Source organism: Littorina saxatilis, unplaced genomic scaffold (assembly GCF_037325665.1).
Source record: "Littorina saxatilis isolate snail1 unplaced genomic scaffold, US_GU_Lsax_2.0 scaffold_87, whole genome shotgun sequence".
Classification (NCBI taxonomy): domain Eukaryota; kingdom Metazoa; phylum Mollusca; class Gastropoda; order Littorinimorpha; family Littorinidae; genus Littorina; species Littorina saxatilis.
Window position 1 is genome coordinate 258841 of NW_027126597.1, and position 20923 is coordinate 279763.

The 20923-nt window shown below is 44.4% G+C and overlaps 1 long non-coding RNA gene across 1 annotated transcript in view; it reads right to left on the reverse strand.

Annotated features, from left to right (window-relative positions):
* The window catches only part of LOC138955037 (uncharacterized), a 71064-nt gene that overhangs the window by 27709 nt on the left and 22432 nt on the right, over nt 1–20923 (reverse strand). The window lies entirely within an intron of this gene.

The following is a 20923-nucleotide window of genomic DNA, read 5'->3' on the forward strand; positions in this document are numbered from 1 at the left end:
ACTGGTCATTGCTTGTAGTACTGACAGAGCGTCAGTCAGGAAGACCACCTGGTTGTCATGGTTGACTCTGTCGTTGATGGTGTATGCTGCATGGATCAGTGCTTGTACCTCAGCTCTGTAGTTTGTACAGTGGAGGCCTGTTGGTATAGCCTCTGCTTGCCTCTCTCCACTGGGGTACTGGACATACACCCCCGCTCCTCCATTTTTGACGGCCTCTGTGGCTGACCCATCAGTATACACCCGTATCCATGCTTCTTGGGGGTACCTTTCTTCAAGCATGGCAAGAGTCAGGGCTTTTTTCGTCGCATTGCTCTGCTCGTCCTTTGTTGTGAGGTAGGGGACACTGGTCTGTATGTCCAGGTTTCCTTGTCTGTCTTCCCAGGGTGGGGCGTCAAGGGAGAAAGATGGTGGCTCCACTAGCTCTGGCATCTCTGTCTGATGTTTCTTCTGCAAAGCCCTTGCCTCCAGAGCGAAGCTTGATCTTTTCAGCCTGCCTAAGGACATCTTCTTGAGTCTGTCACTCATTGGATGGTCATGAGTGCACTGGTACTTGGTGGCTTGTACCATTGTTTTGCAGTCTCGCCTTTTGCTCAGTGGAGGAATGCCAGTCACCTGTCCCATCTTCTGTATGGGTGTTGATTTCATTGCGCCCGTGATGATTCTCAGCGCTTGGTTCTGTACTTTGTCTAGGGCCTGCTGGTGTGTCTTGGCTGCTGTTGCCCAAGAGCTTGATCCGTACTCGAGGTGCGGTCGTACAGTCCCCTGGTAGACTGTTTTCAGGATCTTCTCGTTTGCACCCCAGTGTGATCCTGCCAGCTTCCGCATGATGTTTAGTTTTCTCCTGGCCTTTCCCTCTGCATTCATGATGTGTTGTTTCCAGGTCATGCGCTTGTCATAGGTGACCCCCAGGTATGTTTGCTGGTCTTCAAATTTCAGGGGTGTGTCCCCCAAGGTCAGTTTGCCAGGTGTCGCTTTGGCAGAGAGTGTGAAGAGAGTGGCAGTGGTCTTCTCCCTGTTGATGGTCACACACCAGTCTTCCGCCCACGCTGCAACCTTTTCTAGGGCAAGTTGCATCCTGTAGGTTGCTGTGGTTGCATACTCTTCCGAGCACCAGAGAACAAGGTCATCAGCATACAGTGCCACTTGGACTCCTTTGGGCAACTCTGGTACCAGGTCGTTAATGAAGAGTATGAATAGCGTGGGGGAGAGTACTCCTCCCTGTGGAACTCCTTGGCGTAGTAGCACCTTTCGGCCACAGTGTCCGTCCACCAGCACTCTGGCCTTTCGGTTGTGCAGGTACGACTTGGTCCACTGGTACATGTTGCCTTTGACGCCGGAACGTAGGAGCTTCACAAGGAGTCCATCTTTCCAGACCTTGTCGAAGGCCTTCTGAAGGTCAATGAATGTGGCCAGGGTGACCTTCTGGGCCTGGTAAGCATCCTCTATGACCTGGCTAAGGTGTGTTGTCTGGTCCTCCGTACTTCTGTGCTGTCGGAAGCCGGCTTGTTCTGGGACGATGATGCTTTCCGATTCCAGGTACAGCTGCAGGCGCTGGTTGACAATGCGCTCCATGGTTTTGCATACGCAGCTTGTCAGGCTGATGGGTCGGTAGCTCAGGGTTTTGGTCTTGTTTTTCCCTTTCTTTAAAACTGGGATCATCCTGGCTTCCTTCCAGCACTGAGGTACCTGTCCCTGTCTCCAGCTGAGGTTGAAGATGCCCAGTAGTTTCTGGAGGGCCGAGTTGCCTATGTGTTGCAACATCTCATTCGTAATGTTGTCTGGACCTGGAGACTTCTTCTTTTTGAGCTTCTTGATGGCATTCTTCAGCTCGGCCATGGTGATGTCTTGTTGCATGGCATCCTGTACGTTTCTTTCTGTTCTTTCTCTAATTTCTGTTCTGACTTCCTTTTGTAGAGGCAGGGGTATGGTGGTGTCGCTTTCTCTCCGATATGCTTGGGCGAAAGCATTGGCAGCGGCTTTTCCAGTGAGTGTTCTTCCTTCCTCCTCCAGGGTGATCTTCTGTCCCTTGTTGCCCTCTTCATTCAGTGCTCTTGTAAGTTTCCAGAGCTTTGTTGTGTCTTTTTCCATATTCAGCCCTGCCGTCTTTTCTCTCCAGCCTCTTCTCTTGCACTCTAGCTTTGTCTTCAGATGTTTTGCTTTGCTTTCTTGGAGTTTGATGTTGTTCTCCTGACTAGGGTTCGTCTCTGCCTCTTCTCTCATTCTTGTGAGTGCATCGTGCGTCTTCTGCAGCTCATCGGACCAATATGGGATGTAGTCCTTCCTCACTCCACGTGGGATGCTGTCCTTGGCTGCCTGGATTATGCTAGCATTGAACTCCTTTATCACGTTGTTGATGTTTCTCCCCTCTGTTTCTGTGGCCCTGGTCAGCTCATTTGTTCGTATGTTGAACAGTCCCCACTTTGCTTTTTTGTAGTTCCATCTCGGGTGTTGTTGATGCTGAGATGCTGAGTCTCTACTGATGGTAAGGAGAACTGGGCGATGGTCGCTTCCACCCAGCTGTTCATCCACTTTTCTTGAGATGGTTTTGTGGATGTCATCCGTGCACAATGCCAGGTCTGGTGTTGTTGTTGAGTGCCAGCGGCGCGAGTAGAAGGTAGACGGATCTGTGGGGTCGTTGACAAGGATCAGGTGGTTGTCGTCCTGCCAAGATTCAATGTCTTCTCCTCGCCTGTCAGTGGTTGGTGTGATATGGGCGGAGGCGCTCCGCCTTGAACGACGTCTGCAAACGAAGCTCTGCCTAGTCGCTTCTCAAAAACGATGGCTTTGATGTCCTTTACGAGTAAAGACAGGCCCCTTGCAGAGTAGTGGACCTTGTCTTGCAATATGTCTGGGTCAGTTTGACCGTCACTGTCAAGGCACCAGATATCCGATAGTGCCAAGAACTGCACCTTTACACCATCACATAGCGACGCGAGCTTAGTGTTAACTTGCAGAATCTGCCGTGTAACTTTGCGCTGAGCCTGTGGAGGGATGGCTGCGACAAAGATGACCGCATTAGGGAAGCGTAGCGATATTTCAGATAATAGCGACTTATAGTTGCTTTGAAGTTCACTCGTGTTTTGTATGCCGTCATTCGTGCCGACATGCAGAACAATCTTCCTAACGTCAGGAAAAGTCGGTGGTAAGTTGAGGGATGGTGATCCCACTTAAGGTTCTCACCTCCGTTTGTCCTGACCGATCAAGCCGTCTCCTGGACACACGTCTAAGGTTGGAATCTCCAAGAAGCAGACACGTGCAGGAGGTCGGGAGGCGGAGAGTTGTCTGCCTCTGAGTGTCTGTCGTCTCGGTTGATTTGGTAGCACCTGTCCGCGGACGGACCATGGAGGACGGGGATGACTGACTGCTACAAGCGTGGGGCTCAGGCTCGGTAATGAGTGACGTGTCATTTGAGTGATGGGCGTAGCGGCCGTAGTTCGTGGTCACGCTAATTGGTTGAGCATGAGTGACTTTGCCTTGAGGTGACTGTTGCAGGGGTGGGGCTTCGGGAGACGGTGAGCGCTGGACAGTCTTGTTCTCTTTCTGCAGATCTTTCACCTTGCTCTGTAGAGCCTGACAGCGCTTTTTTAAGCCCTCATTGTCTCTGGAAAGAGTTGTGAGTCGCTCGCTTAAGTCCTTCACCTCTCTGTCACGCCCACCCTCATTTGCCTTAATCTTTCTGTCCGTTTGGACCTTGAGATCTCTTAGTTCAGAGGCTAGTTTCTCAACCATGGCACGGAGCGTGTCATATACACACGTGTCTGTACTATCGGCGGAAGCGTCACCGTCACCATCAATGTCAGAAGTAGCGGCATGTTTGTTGTCGATGCTTGGGGCGCTGTTGTCGACAGAGACATCATGACCACCCCCTACAGCAACGGTGGCGCTGTCTCTGTCGTTGCTATCCTTCTGGACAGCAGAGTTGACGTGGGCCTCCTCCGTTTGGTTAGTGGTGTCATCAGACTGCTCCCCGACAGCATCCGTGTCGACCTGCTCCACGCCGCCATCAGCGCAACCGCCACAGCCTCAGTATCTGAAACCTGCACTATAGCACCGTCCGCCGGGGCCGGGGACTCGGGCAGGGCAGGGACGGTGGGGGCGTCGGCATTTGGGGCAGGAGAGTTGGGATCAACGAGTTCGGGGGAAATGGGGTCAGTAGGAATGGGGTCAGTAACTGCTGGGCAGGCGACCTCAGCGTGGTGGGCAGTGCTAAGCGCTATGGCGACAGACACGTCGGCGTGGCGATCAGTTTATGTACCGGCCTCCTGCTGCTCGCCGCTGGTCGTCTCCTCGTTGACAGGGGACGCTGGCCGTGGTGCCTCCTCCGTTTGGCTAGTGGTGTCATCAGACTGCTCCCCGACTGCATCAGTGTCGGTCTCCTCCACGCCGCCATCAGCAACCGCCACAGCCTCAGTATCTGAAACCTGCACTATAGCACCGTCCGCCGGGCCGGGGACTCGGGCAGGGCAGGGGTGGTAGGGGCGTCGGCATTTGGGGCAGGAGAGTTGGGATCAACGAGTTCGGGGAAAATGGGGTCAGTAGGAATGGGGTCAGTAACTGCTGGGCAGGCGACCTCAGCGTGGTGGGCAGTGCTAAGCGCTATGGCGACAGACACGTCGGCGTGGCGATCAGTTTCTGCACCGGCCTCCTGCTGCTCGCAGCTGGTCGTCTCCTCGTTGACAGGGGACGCTGTCCGTGGTGCAGGGGGTGACAGGGGTGTCGCGCTGTCGTCTTCGTTGGCGCTGGCTGCCTCCTGGGATGTCGCGCCGTCGCGAACTTCGGCACTGGTAGCAAGGCGCAAGGAGGGAGAGAAAGGGTCTGCTGTGTGTTCTGCCAAGCAGACTTCACCTCAAGGTTTGAGGGGCGCTGGTCGGCCAGGAGGAATACTAGCTCCTGCAGATGCTTGAAGTCCGCCGTGGCCCAGTCTCTGCATCCGCCCCCCTGCACCAGCACGTTGCAGTTGGTGTAGTATAGGGTGATGACCAGGACCTGCCGGTCAACCCCGTTTTCCTTTTTGTAGTAGAGGCGGACAGTAGACTGCTGTACCGCTTGTGGAGGAGCATTTTCTTTCTTTATTTGGTGTTTAACGTCGTTTTCAACCACGAAGGTTATATCGCGACGAGTGGAGGAGCACGTACGTCGAGCTTGGTGTCATTGTATGTGACATTTGTCAGAGGAGTGTGGTCACTCTTGCCGGGTAGCCGAGTCCAATCCTCCCAGGTGCAGATAAAGCCATAGTTGGCCGGTAAGTCCACCATGTATCGGTAGCGCACCACGGCTACCCATACATGAAACAGGTCACTCTGTGCCCGAAACGTTAACGTGACCTGGTTGGGGTCGCCGGTCTTGGCGATTATGGCGAGCGCGCGATATTGCTCGCGGCTCTGTTTTCTGGTTAGCGTCATTCTGGCATCTTCCTCACCTCCTCTCCGACTCTACTCCACAAACATAAACATGGCGCACGTAAGACTCGCCAGGCAGGCGGAAACGGCGTAGTCGGGGGGATGGGAGATAAGATGGGATACTGATAAGGCGCGGCTGAGCTGTCCAGAGCCAGGTGGTGGCGCCGGTCAAGCGTGGCCAAGCGTGGCTGACCCAGCAGCCCGCTCACAAAGAGCACAGTGATGGCATAGTTGAAAAACACAATTCCACAAAAATCACCGCCATGTGTGAACAAAAGCTATAGAAAAGTTCACCATAGTGTAGTCCACATCGTCACAAAAAAGCACATATTAAAATGGTCGCTGACAGTGTACGATATCACTGTCAAAAACGCAAGAATAGCGGAGCACTTGTAAACACGTCTTCTCTCCACGAGGGAGAGAGAGAGAGAGAGGGAGAGAGAGAGAGAGAGAGAGAGAGAGAGAGAGAGAGAAAGACAGAGAGACAGAGAGAGAGAGAGAGATTGGATTGGATTGGATTGGATTGGATTGGATTGTTTAATTGTATAACCAGTGATTTGGTTTTTACAATGGTAAAAAAAAGAGAAAATGTACAAAATCAGCATTTCACGTAATCGAATCAAAAGTATATACATGGTATTAAATATTTTTGGCAGTTGCTTTCTAATATAGTCACCTCACCATATAAATATATACATCGTAGCAAGCAGTGTATCAACCAGGAAAACTTTCTGGTAACGGTAATACCGAGGGGTACATTTTTCATGTCATGAATCAAACATCAAGTCTCTTCTGCCTCGCTTTCCATGCCAGGAATAGATATTTAGCAAAACTTACGACTTTTGTTTCGTCGCTACCTTTCAACAGTTCACACAGTTGGAGTTCGGGTGGCCGAGAATCAACAGGTATGCCAATATGTCTGGTTCTAATAGCCTGATACACTGGGCACACAAAGACAACATGTATTTCATCCTCAGTTTTATTTGTACAAAAAGGGCATAGCCGGCTTGATTCCGAATGCGAAAAATGTTGCCTGTGTGCACTGAATGGAGAGACGCCAAGTCTGAACCTGCTGAGAGCTGTCCTGTAGATATTCACTTTTATAAAGTCTAAATAATGTTCTCGTCCGATCAGACTTTTGTAACTGTGGTAAAGTTCAAAGCGAGGACTTTGTGACATATGATTGAGCCATTTCAGACAAAAGTTTTCACTTTATCGTTCTTGAGAGAGAGAGAGAGAGAGAGAGAGAGAGAGAGAGAGAGAGAGAGAGAGAGAGAGAGAGAGAGAGAACTCAGAACTCAGAACTCAGAATTTTTATTGTAAACGACACTGTTGTGTTTGTACAAGGGGGGAGTAGAGTTTCCATTTCAATGTATACTCTCTCAGAGACAAGTAAGAACAAGTGCATATACAGTGCTAAGGGTTGAAACATATCGATCGGAAATCATTTACACACATTCATTTTAGCCTAGCAGTTGCTGTCGATGCCTGAATGCATAAAATGTATACCGGGAGAGTGCCCACAACCTACTTTTGTTTTGTGTTAGTAGTATCTGCATTGACGAGTTTTCGAGTTGACCAATTTCAAAGACATTTCCCAAGTAAGTTTTTCTTATATCCGAGTATACTGAGCACTTAAAAAGAAAGTGGTGCTCGTTTTCGTGAGGGTATCTGCAAAGTGGGCAAACATGTGAACCGTTTGCAGAGTATCTCTGTTTATTGCTCATCAAGGGTGAAACCCCAAGTCTGAATTTTGTGAACACTTTTTGAATATATGGTGTGTGGTATTTGGTCAAGGTACCTTTCTCTTCCAAAGTCAGGTTTAAACAATTTGTATGTGTCATACCTCTCACTGTCTTCCAGCTTACTATGCCAGTTCTGGATAAAGCAGTCTTTTAGGCGTTGTTGAAAAGCCTTGATAAAGTGTTTTTCGTTGCCGACATAGCCGTACGTCCACACATGTCCAAACCCATTTTCACATGGGAGGTTTCTGACCCTAGTGGACCAATTGTCTGTCCCTCTGTTCCTCATCATCACATGGGCCATTTTTACATATCTTGTGTTGGGGAGGCGATTTAGCCGCAACCAGTATTTAACGCATGTGGTAGCAGCGAGAACTGATAGGGGAAATCTACCGAGTTCTCCGTATACCATGCAGTTGGGACTTTGAGGGGAAACACCTATTATCCGTTTGCATGCGAACATGTGTACCTTTTCAATGTTAGAGCAATCAAAACAATCCCACATTTCTGAACCGTATAGCAATATGGGGGTAATCTGTGTATCAAAGAGTGTGAAAAAAAGGTTTAGATCATAACATCCAATATTCCACAGAACTCTAAAAATGTCGATAACACCACGCTTAGCTCGTACAATAGAGTCTTCAAAGCATCGTTGGATGGAAACTTTGGTGGTCAAGGTTAAGCCGAGATATTTATACGAGTTGGTAACGTACATGTTGTCGTGACCAAATGTCCAGGCTTCGTTTTTCCCCAAGTATCCACCGTTGCGAAATACCAACACTTTTGTTTTTTCTTTGTTTACCTTTAAACCTAATCTGTTGGCAACTTCATGCAATATATTTAGCTGGTTTTGTAGTCCCACCGGTGTCACTGAGAGCAATGCTATGTCGTCAGCAAACATCATGATGAATAGTTCAATTTCACCCGGAAGAAGTTGAATTCCATGCCTCCCTTTTAGAATCATTGAGAGAGAGAGAGAGAGAGAGAGAGAGAGAGAGAGAGAGAGAGAGAGAGAGAGAGAGAGAGAGAGAGAGAGAGAGAGGGAGAGAGAGAGAGAGAGAGAGAGAATAGAAGAAAAAAAGAACGAAGAGAAAAAAGAAGGGGGAAGATCTTGTCGGGGTTTAGATTTGTCAATGTTATTATTTTGATTTGGCCCGGGATTGACTGTTTATCAGGAAAGGTTCAGGAAAGCGGCACGGGCAGATGGACGACTGTTTGTTTGCTTGCTGTGAGTATCAATTCAGAAATATGTTTAAACCAACAACGTGATATCAAACAAATTTAGTCAATTTGTCGCTCAAAATCCAGCAGCGTGCTTACAACAACAACAACAGCAACAGCAACAGCAACAACAACAACGTGATATCAAACAAATGTAGTCAATTTGTCGCTCGAAACTAGAACAACATCACCGTGACAGTTTAATATGACGTTATCAAAGTAGTTTTGACAGCATCATTCTACAGTCCGGTCGAGCTTTTGTCGTTCGAGCATAATTATGTCGCGTCGAGCTTTTGTCACATCGAGCATTTGTCCGGTCGAGCTTCTGTCGTTCGAGCATATGTCGCGTCGAGCTTTTGTCGCGTCGAGCATTTGTCCATTCGAGCATTTGTCGTTCAAGCATATGTCGCGTCGAGCTTTTGTCCCGTCGAGCATTTGTCCATTCGAGGTTTTGTCGTTCGAGGTTTTGTTGTTTGAGCTTTTGTCGTTCGAACTTATGTCGGACACCGACATAGTGTATATTACAGGGATGACACAAGAACAGAATCAACATTCAAACTTTCAGACACAAAACATACAAAGCTATTCAAACCACATGCAGGCCACAGGCACATTATGAAGAATACCAACCACATTGAGATTATACAGACGCAATACAAAAGGATACACACCACAGGCTGGTACAAAACTGTTAAAACACAGACTTCACATGCAGACCACAGACTCAATACAGAAGAATGTGCATGCAGACACATTTTCTTGCTGGTTTATTCTCATATATTCAAATGCACTACCTTCTAGTGGTGGCTGTTTGTGATGTCTTTACTAAATCAGTAAATGGTACACAGCACTTGAGGTTTGAATTTTGAGTCTTTTTCTAAACATTCCTTACTCTCCACAGAAACAGCCCACAGTTACTGAAAAGTCTTATGTTAAAATCGAAAGACCAAAAGACAAACGATTAAAGAAAAAAAGCTGCAAAAATATATCCATACTTCATTTTGGTCGATATACAGACAAAAATAGAAAAAGCTGGATATAGGAGCAAGTTTAACAAAAATACATTATTCATACTACCCGGCCACTATCTAGTCAGTTATACTCACTTTTCTAATGTAAATCTAAATTCTTTGACATCTATTACATCTTTCACGACTCGGTAAGCTGTTAATATTTAAATTTATTTAGGTAAGCTAGAAACGTTGATTTCTCAGGAACTGGAAATCTTCTTACTTTTCGAGGAATGCACTGAAACCGAAAGTAGGAAAAACAGGACTGTCATATATATTCTCTTTTCGAAGTTTGTGCTGATAAACATAACATAGCAGTCTACCCTTCAGCATACTCATGTTTGTTTCAATACATCACTGTACACGTAACTCCCGTCTTGCCTTTCATTCCACTGACCTACATTCCAGTAGCTGACATTCTGTTCAGTGCAGTCATACCGAGCGTTCTACCGCTGACAACTGACGGCACACAGTGACACACGCAATACACAGACCAGCGCTGTCGTGTTGATAGTTCGATATACACACACAAATCATCATCATCATTCACTGAACACTGTCCAGACTGTGGTGGTCAAAAGACAGAAAGGGTTACCTGTCAGGTGTCAGCAGGGATGGTTTGATTTGCTCGCTGCTCTCAGTAAAACACCGAGTGTCGTCAATGAGGAAGTAAATGGGTGATCCATGGGAGGTAACTCTGTGCAGTCATGTTGCACTGTGATTATCTGCGGCTGTAGTTCCACAGGCGCCAGACACAGCGAGAGTAGCTTCGTTCTGTCCTAAATGGACGGTCTGTCACGGCACCGAGCAGGGTGGAGTATGGTGTGTGAGATTGTTATGGGGCTAGAGTGAGATATCAATATAGTGTAAAAGTAAGAGTGGTGTGTGTGTGTGTGTGTGTGTGTGTGTGTGTGTGTGTGTGTGTGTGTGTGTGTGTATGTGTGTGTAGTATCAGAGACATACTATCTATGTCTCTGGTAGTATCTACCAGTGCAAGTGTGATATGCCTTGCTGGCACCAGAAAAGTAATGCATTCAGGGTGTATTTTTGAAGCGGTTCTGCTGCGTTTTTGTGTTAAGTGTTTCAGAACTTGATTTGTATGTATTGTGACAAACGCCTTCAGGAAAAATTACAATGGCCTTATTTGTAATCAATTATCTGGTTCACAAATTGCTGCAAAAATGCGTCCGCATGTTGCTACATGTGTGTGTGTGTGTGTGTGTGTGTGTTTGTGTGTGTGTGTGTGTGTGTTATTGTGTGTGTGTATGTGTGTATGTGTGTGTATGTGTGTGTGTGTGTATGTACGTGTGTGTGTGTGTGTGTGTGTGTGTGTGTGTGTGTGTGCTTGCGTGCGTGCTTGCGTGCATGTGATATGTGCGTGCCACATGTGTGTACTCGCGCGTGTGAGTGTGTGCGGGCGTGCGTTCTTAAGTTGTCACAAACGTCTGCTTTCGTTTGTAAAAATATATCAGTTAGTGTTGGAAGGTGGGAAGATCCTTACCTGCCTGGAATAGACTAACCGCATCATTGTTCAATGCGCATGACCAAGTATTTAGGTGTGACACCGACTCACATCATAATGACAACCTGATATATTATTTGAAGCTGCAACTGACAGATAACAGTTTAACATCTCCTATTTGAGACCGCGTTAACCTAATTAGATATACATATTGGTCACTTTGACTCGGACAGTGAACGCCGTTGATATAAGCTGATATCTATCAGATTGGTTTTTCCTGTGCCATCGTGTTACACCAAATTATTATCAACCAGTGCCACGAAACAACTTTGTGTTCGCTGGTGGGAGCACCAACAAAGCATGGTTGCAAACAAATATAAAAGCAAACGAAATATAAAGCAGATAAAAATAATATTCTCAGGAGTCTGTCAACACTGACTACCATTTTTTTGCCAGTGGCAGCGGTAAATGCAGTGAGTTCCCAAGTTGGTTTCAACATTCTTATTCAAAGAATTACAAATAAAAATGCCGCATACAATCAAATGGATCAATGAAGCCCAACTAGCTATGCTCACAGCCAGTTCTTATGTTTATGTTTTCAAACAAAAAAGGGCAAACTGCACAAAATTTACATCGGACTTCAATTTTCACTTCAACACATCAACCGGATCAGTCACATCATTCGCTTTGTTGTTTTATAAAGCGCAACTCTTCTTCAATCAATAACAAGTCGCTTTATAACAATAATATTTTGTGTCTATACATTCAGTCAATCTATGGACATGAAAGATGGAAACAGAACACACACACACACACACACACACACACACACACACACACACACACACACACACACCAAGGCTAGTAAGTCCCAGGTTGACTGAAACCCGTCGACCGAGACAGCGTGACTGGTTTTGACAAAACAAAGGGAACAATGATTAAGCATAAAACGGACTTTCTTCATTTTTAAGCACATTTTGATTTTAAAATCAACATAACCATACAATGTGTTGAATTCAAGAAACAATAAAGAACACTATAAAATCTCATCATTGCAATTTCAAATTCAGGCAGAATTCTAATTAATAAATCAATTAAATAACAATTTCCAAGAAGAAATACAATTCCATTGGCCGACCCAGTTTCAAGATTGCTTGAACAAAATCAGTAATTAGTATGCGGTCGCCGCAGTGTCGCCTCAACTGTTTCACGGACGTAAATGACAACATCTAAATCATGTATCAAAATATGAAGAAAAAAATGTGAATGGGAATATATGATAGAATAATTCAGTAGTATCAGTTCATGCACATTTGATCCACACTTACAGACATACACCCCTCAGTTCGAGCAATACAATCAGTCACTAGTTGACTGATTTGATTTGACTGTAAAATTCCCGACAGAGTTAAGTTCTCACACCGTGAATTGTGCTAGCATTTGCTACGAGAGATGGTCATTATTACCCCCGCCTCCGCAACCACAGCAAGATGTCTGACATGGAAAGAAAAGAGCAGAATCCTTCTGCTCCAGCAAGTTGTTGACAGTTTCAAGGTACAGAAAAGATCTGAAACTCGTGTTCCGCAGACAGTTTTCATGATTGTGATACTGTCAAACTCCACTGTCAAAGACTTGCAAGCCGTTCCCACAGCGATAGCACAAAACATTGGATAGAAATCACAAAGTGTATTATCAAAGAGAAGCCAGCAGATTAAAACAAGTATAACTTGCAAAATATCAGTGAAACATCATCATCACAAAGTACGAACAAGGAACTTAGTCGATAAATATCGACAGGGGGCCGACTAATGGTTTAAATGTGAAATGTGTGTATAATAATGGGTGTGGGTCTGAAATGAAGTTAGGTAGTAGTTAACATTTGTTTTGAATAATTATTGGTATTTTGACAATGTGGGTAGCATGGAAATGTAAGCATTTGAATGTAAGTCTTAGGTACCATTGTACCCAGGAAGAGAGACGAGAGATAGGAGTAGGTTGCAATAGCTTTTGTGGTCTTTGAGTTTTGTTTTTGGAAAGACATTGTTAAAGAAAAAGAAGACAATTACAGTAATGCAATATTTATTGTGAAAACCAACGATTGTACAAAGAACATGTAAGGCAACATTATGTCTATGATGGTGTGAAGAAAATTAGTTATGATTTATACTATTATTATTTAGACTTGAGACTGAATAGCAAAAGGCGAAGTGTATGTTTTGTGGTGTGAATTGAAACAAAATGAAAAGTGTAAATATCTGGGAAATTGTGGTTTAAAGATTTCGTTATTTCTTTTAACATATTTATATGTTTTTGGAATCAGAAAATAATGAAGAATAAGATGAACGTAAAATTGGATCGTTTTATAAATTTTTTTTATTTTTTTACAATTTTCAGATTTTTAATGACCAAAGTCATTAATTAATTTTTAAGCCACCAAGCTGAAATGCAATACCGAAGTCCGACCTTTGTCGAAGATTGCTTGGCCAAAATTTCAATCAATTTGATTGAAAAATGAGGGTGTGACAGTGCCGCCTCAACTTTTACAAAAAGCCGGATATGACGTCATCAAATGTATTTATCGAAAAAAAGAAAAAAAACATCTGGCGATATCATTCCCAGGAACTCTTATGTAATATTTCATAAAGATCGGTCCAGTAGCTTGGTCTGAATCGCTCTACACACACACACGCACAGACACAGACACAGACACAGACACAGACACACACACCACGACCCTCGTCTCGATTCCCCCTCTATGTTAAAATATTTAGTCAAAACTTGACTAAATGTTAAAAAAAAATGCTGAGTGACAACAGGGAGGTTAAAGGCTGCCCTTTTTCGTAGCGTTCATTAATTAGTTTGTTTGTTTGTTTGTTTGTTTAACGCCCAGCCGACCACGAAGGGCCATATCAGGGCGGTGCTGCTTTGACATATAACGTGCGCCACACACAAGACAGAAGTCGCAGCACAGGCTTCATGTCTCACCCAGTCACATTATTCTGACACCGGACCAACCAGTCCTAGCACTAACCCCATAATGCCAGACGCCAGGCGGAGCAGCCACTAGATTGCCAATTTTAAAGTCTTAGGTATGACCCGACCGGGGCATTAATTAGTTCCTATTGTTTACATGTACCAATAATGTTATAAAACTGTACCTAAGGGGATATAATAACGATCGGCTGTAGCTTTCGAACACAGAAAAAAATATTTTAGTATTGCAATGCAGAGCTGAACGCCGCATGCTGCGACCGTCGAGCACGTACATCGACACAGAGATTTTTAACAGAGCTAAACACCAGGTTAATCGCTTTGTTGAAGCTGCCAAAACTGCATATAACTCAGCCCAGGTACTCGCAGCTAAGACTATGAAGCAGCTGTATTCTGTCACAAATAGTCTGCTTGGTAAAGAGAAAAACTGTCCTCTCCCGACCATATACACTCCAAGTCGTCTACCCTGTGAATTTTCCGATTACTTTAGAATTAAAGTACAGACAATACGAGAAGAACTTGACTCTCAGCTAACCTCTAACACCAGCAAATTCACAGAGAAAAAATTCTCAGGAACATCTTTCTCGGGTTTTCACCATGTGTCAGAATGTTTTGTCAGAGAAAAAATTGCTGAATCCAACCGTAAGACATGTGAGCTTGACCCATTGCCCTCGTGCATTCTCAACCAGTGTATTGATGCGCTAGTTCCATGCATTACCGGTATCGTCAATGACTCGCTGGCCACCGGGATCTTCCCATCTGTATACAAATCGGCGGTAGTCCGCCCTCTGCTTAAAAAACCTTCCCTAGACCCTAACTGCCTAAAAAACTTCAGACCCGTCTCAAATCTTCCTTTTTTCTCGAAATTACTTGAAAAGATAGTTCTCTCTCAGATCATTGGGCACCTCGCCCAGAACAAGCTCCTCGACCCCCATCAGTCCGCGTATAGGGCTGGCCACTCAACAGAAACCGCTCTCATCAAAGTTGCAAATGACCTTCTCTTAGCTCTCGATCAAAAGCATGTGTCTGTCCTTTCTCTATTAGATCTCTCGGCAGCATTTGACACTATTGACCACTCCGTTCTCCTGACAAGACTTCACAATTCTTTTGGTATTTGCCACACTGCCTTAGCTTGGTTTAAGTCCTACCTCACAGACCGCTCTCAGATAGTCTCCATTGACGGCTTCCAATCTGCTCCATCCCCGTTGACTTTCGGTGTCCCCCAAGGATCTGTACTTGGCCCGGTGCTATTCATCATGTACACGAAACCAATATCTAATGTCATCTCTCGCCACTCTGTTTCCTATGAAAGCTTTGCTGATGACACTCAGTTACAAAAATCTGGCCCTATTACTGACCTCCCCAACACAATCGAGACAACTAAGAACTGCATCTCTGACTTGAAATTGTGGATGACTGAAAATAAATTGAAACTTAATGACGACAAGACCGAGATCATGCTAGTTGTACCCCCTTCTCTTAAAAAAGAACCATCCCTTCCTGCCCAAATCTCTATAGCTGGAACTGATATTCAGTTGGCTTCTCAAGTACGAAACCTCGGTGTCATCTTCGACGAAACTCTCTGCTTCAAACAACAAGTCTCCACTGTCTGTAGAAATGCCTACTATGAACTGAGAAAAATTAGCTCCATCCGCCACTGCCTTTCTTCCGATGCTACAAAAACCCTCATTTGCTCTCTCGTTCTTTCAAGGCTAGATTACGGAAATGCCCTTCTTTCTGGTTCATTTGACTATCTCATTGAAAAACTGCAGAAAGTACAGAACAACTCCGCTAGATTAATCACAAAGACCCCTAAAAGACACCACATCACACCTGTTTTGAGATCCCTCCACTGGCTGCCTGTAAGAAGTCGTATTCAATACAAAATTGCATGCATTTGTTTCTCTTTCTTTCATGGTACAGGACCTGCTTATCTCTCTGAGATGTTATCAAAATATTCAAACCTCTCCTCTCTTCGCTCTGCAACAGATACCAATGTACTTAGTAAACCAAAAAGAAACAGAAAATCAACTAACTATGGATTTGAGAGATCCTTCAAGTACCAGGGACCTCTTGTCTGGGAGAAAATCCCCCGGAGCATTAGGGATTCCCAGTCACCATCTGCCTTTAGAACAGCCCTCAAAACACACATGTTTAAGTTAGACCTCTGAAGGAGATCCCATGATCGGTGAGTCATCGGCGCTGCCACGTGTATTATCTACTAAAGTGTGGCGTTCATGAGGATGTGTATGTGCCTGTGTGTGTTGTACTAGAATAACGTATGCGTACATGGAATGACATTGCGGGTTACCTGAACATTGACAATGACGAAAGAAAGATTGTGTGTGTGACTGTGTGCGCGCGCGTGTGTGTGTGTGTGTGCGTGCGTGTGTGGGTGTGTGTGACCATGTTTGAATTTATTCGGATTTAGTTCTCTTTCCTTGTTTGTATTATGATTGTGTAAGTGTAAAGCGCTCTGGGCTCGTCACCACGAGGTTTACGCGCTATATAAGTAATCGTTATTATTATTATTATTAAAGTGGTGTTGATAGTGTCGAATGTAAACAGAACAGTCTCAAAGTGAAAGTGGATGTTTTCCGGAAATTGCGAAGTTAACAAGAATACAGAAAAGCGCGCTTTCCTGCTTAGCACAATCCGCTACCGCGCTAATCTGGCGTGTCAATATCACTACGTTTTGCACGTGGAAGGTGATTTCCTTCACGCGGGGATTGACGACACTGTACTGTCGGTCTTGACGGTCTAAAAATAGCCCAACCTCTGCTTTGAGACCCATGTTCACCACCGCCCTCAGCTAATTCAAGAAATCACCCCCCCCCCCTCCTGCTAGGTACACGTGAACTCAAGTTAACCTCTGCTTTGACCTGTGTGCCAATAGTCAGATGAGAGAGAGAGAAAGCGAGAGCAAGAGAGAGAGAGACACACACACACACACACATAGACAGAGACAGACATAGCCTGACAGAAGCGGAGAGACTCAGAGGTAGACACAGACAAAGACATACATACAGAGAGAGAGAGAAGAAAAAAATGTAACTGATCTCGTGAGAACGGTTCAGGCCTTGCAAGGTTTTGACGGCAACAATAATTATTGTAGTTCTCTAAGACTTTATTTCTGTTTGATTTGTAATATGTTGGGAAGACATATTTATCAATAGACCTTTTTCGTATAACCTTTGCCCCCAGCGTTTCGACCAATCAGATTTTAGGGCACGGCAGCCTCTCTCTGATAACCGGAACTAGGGGGCAATAGGTGCCTGGCCTGAAATACCTCTTTCACTTTCGATGCTCGAAGATTACTTTGCCAGAGGATTACTTTGAGAAATTCTGCAAGAAAACGGATTATCTTGTTCAAAATCATGAACAAAAAGTCAAGGACATGCACGAAGGTATGGTTTGAAACGGCTATTGGTGGTATATGGACGAAAGACTTGGCGAACTTCCCCTGCATAAGCGAGGGTGCGTATCGCTAGCGCTACGTGTCATTTGTGCTGAGTGTCATTTGTCCTACGTGTCATTTGTGCTACGTGCCGCTATCGCTACGTTGATTAGTGCTACAAATAATTTATCGATGAGTCGCTATCATTCGTTCATTATCACTACGTGTCGACAGCACTACATCTTTTAGCGCGACGTGTCATTATCGCTACGTGTCAATACCACTACTTACTGACGACTCTCTTTTTCTCATTTTTTCAGTCTCTCGCTCTCACTCGTGGTTTGTGTGTGTATATGTATGTCTGTGTATGTATGTGTGTGCGTGTGTCTGTCTGTTTCAGTGTGTGTGTGTGTGTGTGTGTGTGTGTGTGTGTGTGTGTGCGCGTGTGTGTGTGTGTGTGTGTGTGTGACTCTCTCTATCTATCTCTCTTGCTCACTCGCTCGCTCACTCACTCTGTCTCTCTGTCTGCCTCTCTCTCTCTTTCTCTCTCTCTCTTTCTCTCTCTCTCTCTCTCTCTTTCTCTCTCTCTATGGCCTTAATAATAAACCATCCTGAGTTCTGAGTTCTCTCTCTCTCTCTCTCTCTCTCTCTCTCTCTCTCTCTCTCTCTCTCTCTCTCTCTCTCTCTCTCTCTCTCTCTTTCTCTCTCGCTCTCTCTCTCTGAAGGAATATTTTGTTGTTCCTTTCAATTTGCCAGAGATTTGTAATTTTCAGAAGAAAGTCTCTGCATGATTTTCAGTTGTTTCTTTCGGATTTTGATCTTGTTAGAAAAAAGGGCTTTGTTTTTGACTAATTGTAAGACAGTGTTATTGCATATAATTATTTGTAAATGGAAATATTGACACAAGGTATAACCGAGGATATTGAAACCTTTTCTTCTCTCTCAAATTCTTTTATGAAATGTGAGGGGGAGAAAGAGAGAGAGGGGGATTGACAGACAGAAAAAGCGCGAGAAAGCGGAAGAGAGAGACAGTTAAAAGGGATGGAGGGTGCTTTTTATTTTATGGTTGGTTGGTTTTAGTTCTTAATGCACTGTTTTTGACAATAGTTTTCATTCGGTAAAAGCCAAATTCGCTCGCTCTCGCTCTCTCTCTCTCTCTCTCTCTTCATTACACACACACACACCGCACACCGCACACCGCATACACAAACACACACACACACACACGAACGTATACGTACACACGGTATCGTACACACAAACTCACACACAGAGAAACATCCGTGTATGTATATACGGTATCATGCGAGAGACAGAGAGAGAGAGAGGTAGAGAGTGGGGAGGGGGAACTCCAAGATTAAGGGTGGGTACGAAGTCAACGTAGTTGGCATCGCTGATAGCCGTGCCATTGCCAGACACGAAGTGACTCGAGCAGACTTTTCAATGGCACGACAAACCCCTGTCGTCGGATTGCTTGCACCCATTGCGTCCTTCGCTGTTGCGCCTTCGCACTTGCACCCATCGGAAAGCAATACAATGACAAATTCTGTCCACCGTATTTCTCTTTCTTCATTCCACTGTTGCACTTGCAGTTGCAAACACAACAGTTTGCCTCGTCGTCTCCCCACTTGACTTTGCACCAAGCCTCGTTGTCGATTTTTCCTTTTGCCCCCTAGTTCCGGTAGATCTGACAATAAACTTCACAGCGCATGAGCCAAAATTTAAGTGAAAAAGGTCTATTGATCAACAAAATAAAACATAATACAAAACGACACAACATTGTTAAAATCATTATTGGCCAACGTTGAACGTTTACGAAGGCCTCAATCTTCCCGCGCCGTAGACCAGATTAATAGGTGCTTGATTTTGGTATTTTGATTTTACATAACATTAAACCTTTCTTGGGGTTCATGGTCATGGCAACAACCATAATAATATTATATCATGTATAATATTACATTTCAGCATATGTGAATTACATGTCATCATACCAAACTGTCATACATTTTTATTGCCACATCATTCTGATTGATCACAACCAAACCTACTATCAGTGGACACATCCAAATGCAAGCGCCTGTTCTTGACAACTTGCCACAGACTGATCTAAAAATATAGATCAGTGCAACTTGCTGGATCCTTTGTCGCCACAGACACTGTGGTAAAATGTACAATGTATTTTCTGATTTGTGCACAAAAGCTTTTTTCTTTTTTCTTTTTTTTAACATAACAATGTTTAATGTCACTGTATGTTTGAAAGACCATGGTCACATTTGTAAAACAAATGTTAAATTAGAAAATAAATAACATTTTGGTTCATGATTTGTTCCTACACCTGTGCTGAAAATAAGAAATGAAAAGGTCGGTATATAAGTCACTCAAATGCAGAATAGAATGAATGGTTTGAGTTTGTTGCGATTGACCCTGCACAGTTCGACCTCTGATGTTTTTGTTGAACAATTTTGCCGTCAACCCTCCCATAGGGTGACGTATTTCACAACTTCCTGTGTTACACAAACTCAGTGACAACCAAGTTTGCCTTCACCCCTCCCAAAGCGTGACGGATTTCACAACTTTCTACTGATGAACAATGTTGTCTTCACCCCTCCCATAGGGTGACGGATGTCACAACTTCCTGTGTACACAAACTAATGACGTATTTCACAACAAAATGGCGCTGCCCATGGTCAACCTTGAAACTATCCGTATGAATGGGGGCCTCCTGGCCCCCATAATAACACTTTCTCATACTGACCAGCAGCATTTAAAAAAGCAATCACTAAAACGTCAAGAAAACATTGAAATGCATTCAGTCACTGAACTGTGTCCTTTACAGTCTCTGAAAAATAGTCTTACTACCATCAAGACCATATTAAGGAGGCGGCACATGAAAACAATATTAACAGTGACTGCAATCGATGTAGCAAAGCTCTCTCTCTCTCTCTCTCTCTCTCTCTCTCTCTCTCTCTCTCTCTCTCTCTCTCTCTCTCTCTCTCTCTCTCTCTCTCTCTCTTCATTTTATATAAAATAAGAATGAAATATTATGAAATTAGGTGTTGAAGTTACCACTTGTTCGCCATTTTCTTTTATCTGAATGTGTATTGATTATCACTTTAGAACGTGTACATAAGCAGTCTGCTTGTTAACGTTCTTAATGTTGTTATTGTTTGTTGTTGTATCAAAGAAAATGAATAAAACACGCTTAAAACAAAACAATAGCGACAGCAGAAGCACATAATCACAACAGGAGCAATGTCGGTGGTGTTGGTGCCTTTTGACGACAACAAGGACGACGATGACAGAAACAATAATAAACAATGTTCGACAATGACACCGACGATCACGATGATGATAATAATAATTATTATAACTGAAAGCGCTAATCATTATAACGTTCGACAAGCAATCCACACAGTGATCATTGTATTGTATTGTATGGGGAGATTTATATAGCGCTTGACGTTCTCTAAGCGCTTTACATATTAATTTCTGCCGTGTGAGATGGAATTTTTTACACAATATATCACGCATTCACATCGGCCAACAAACCTCAAGCCTATTAGGGCGAGCATTCACTTTTCACGGCCTTTATTCCAAGTCACACGGGTATTTGGTGGACATTTTTTATCTATGCCTATACAATTTTGCCAGGAAAGACCCTTTTGTCAATCGTGGGATCTTTAACGTGCACACCCCAATGT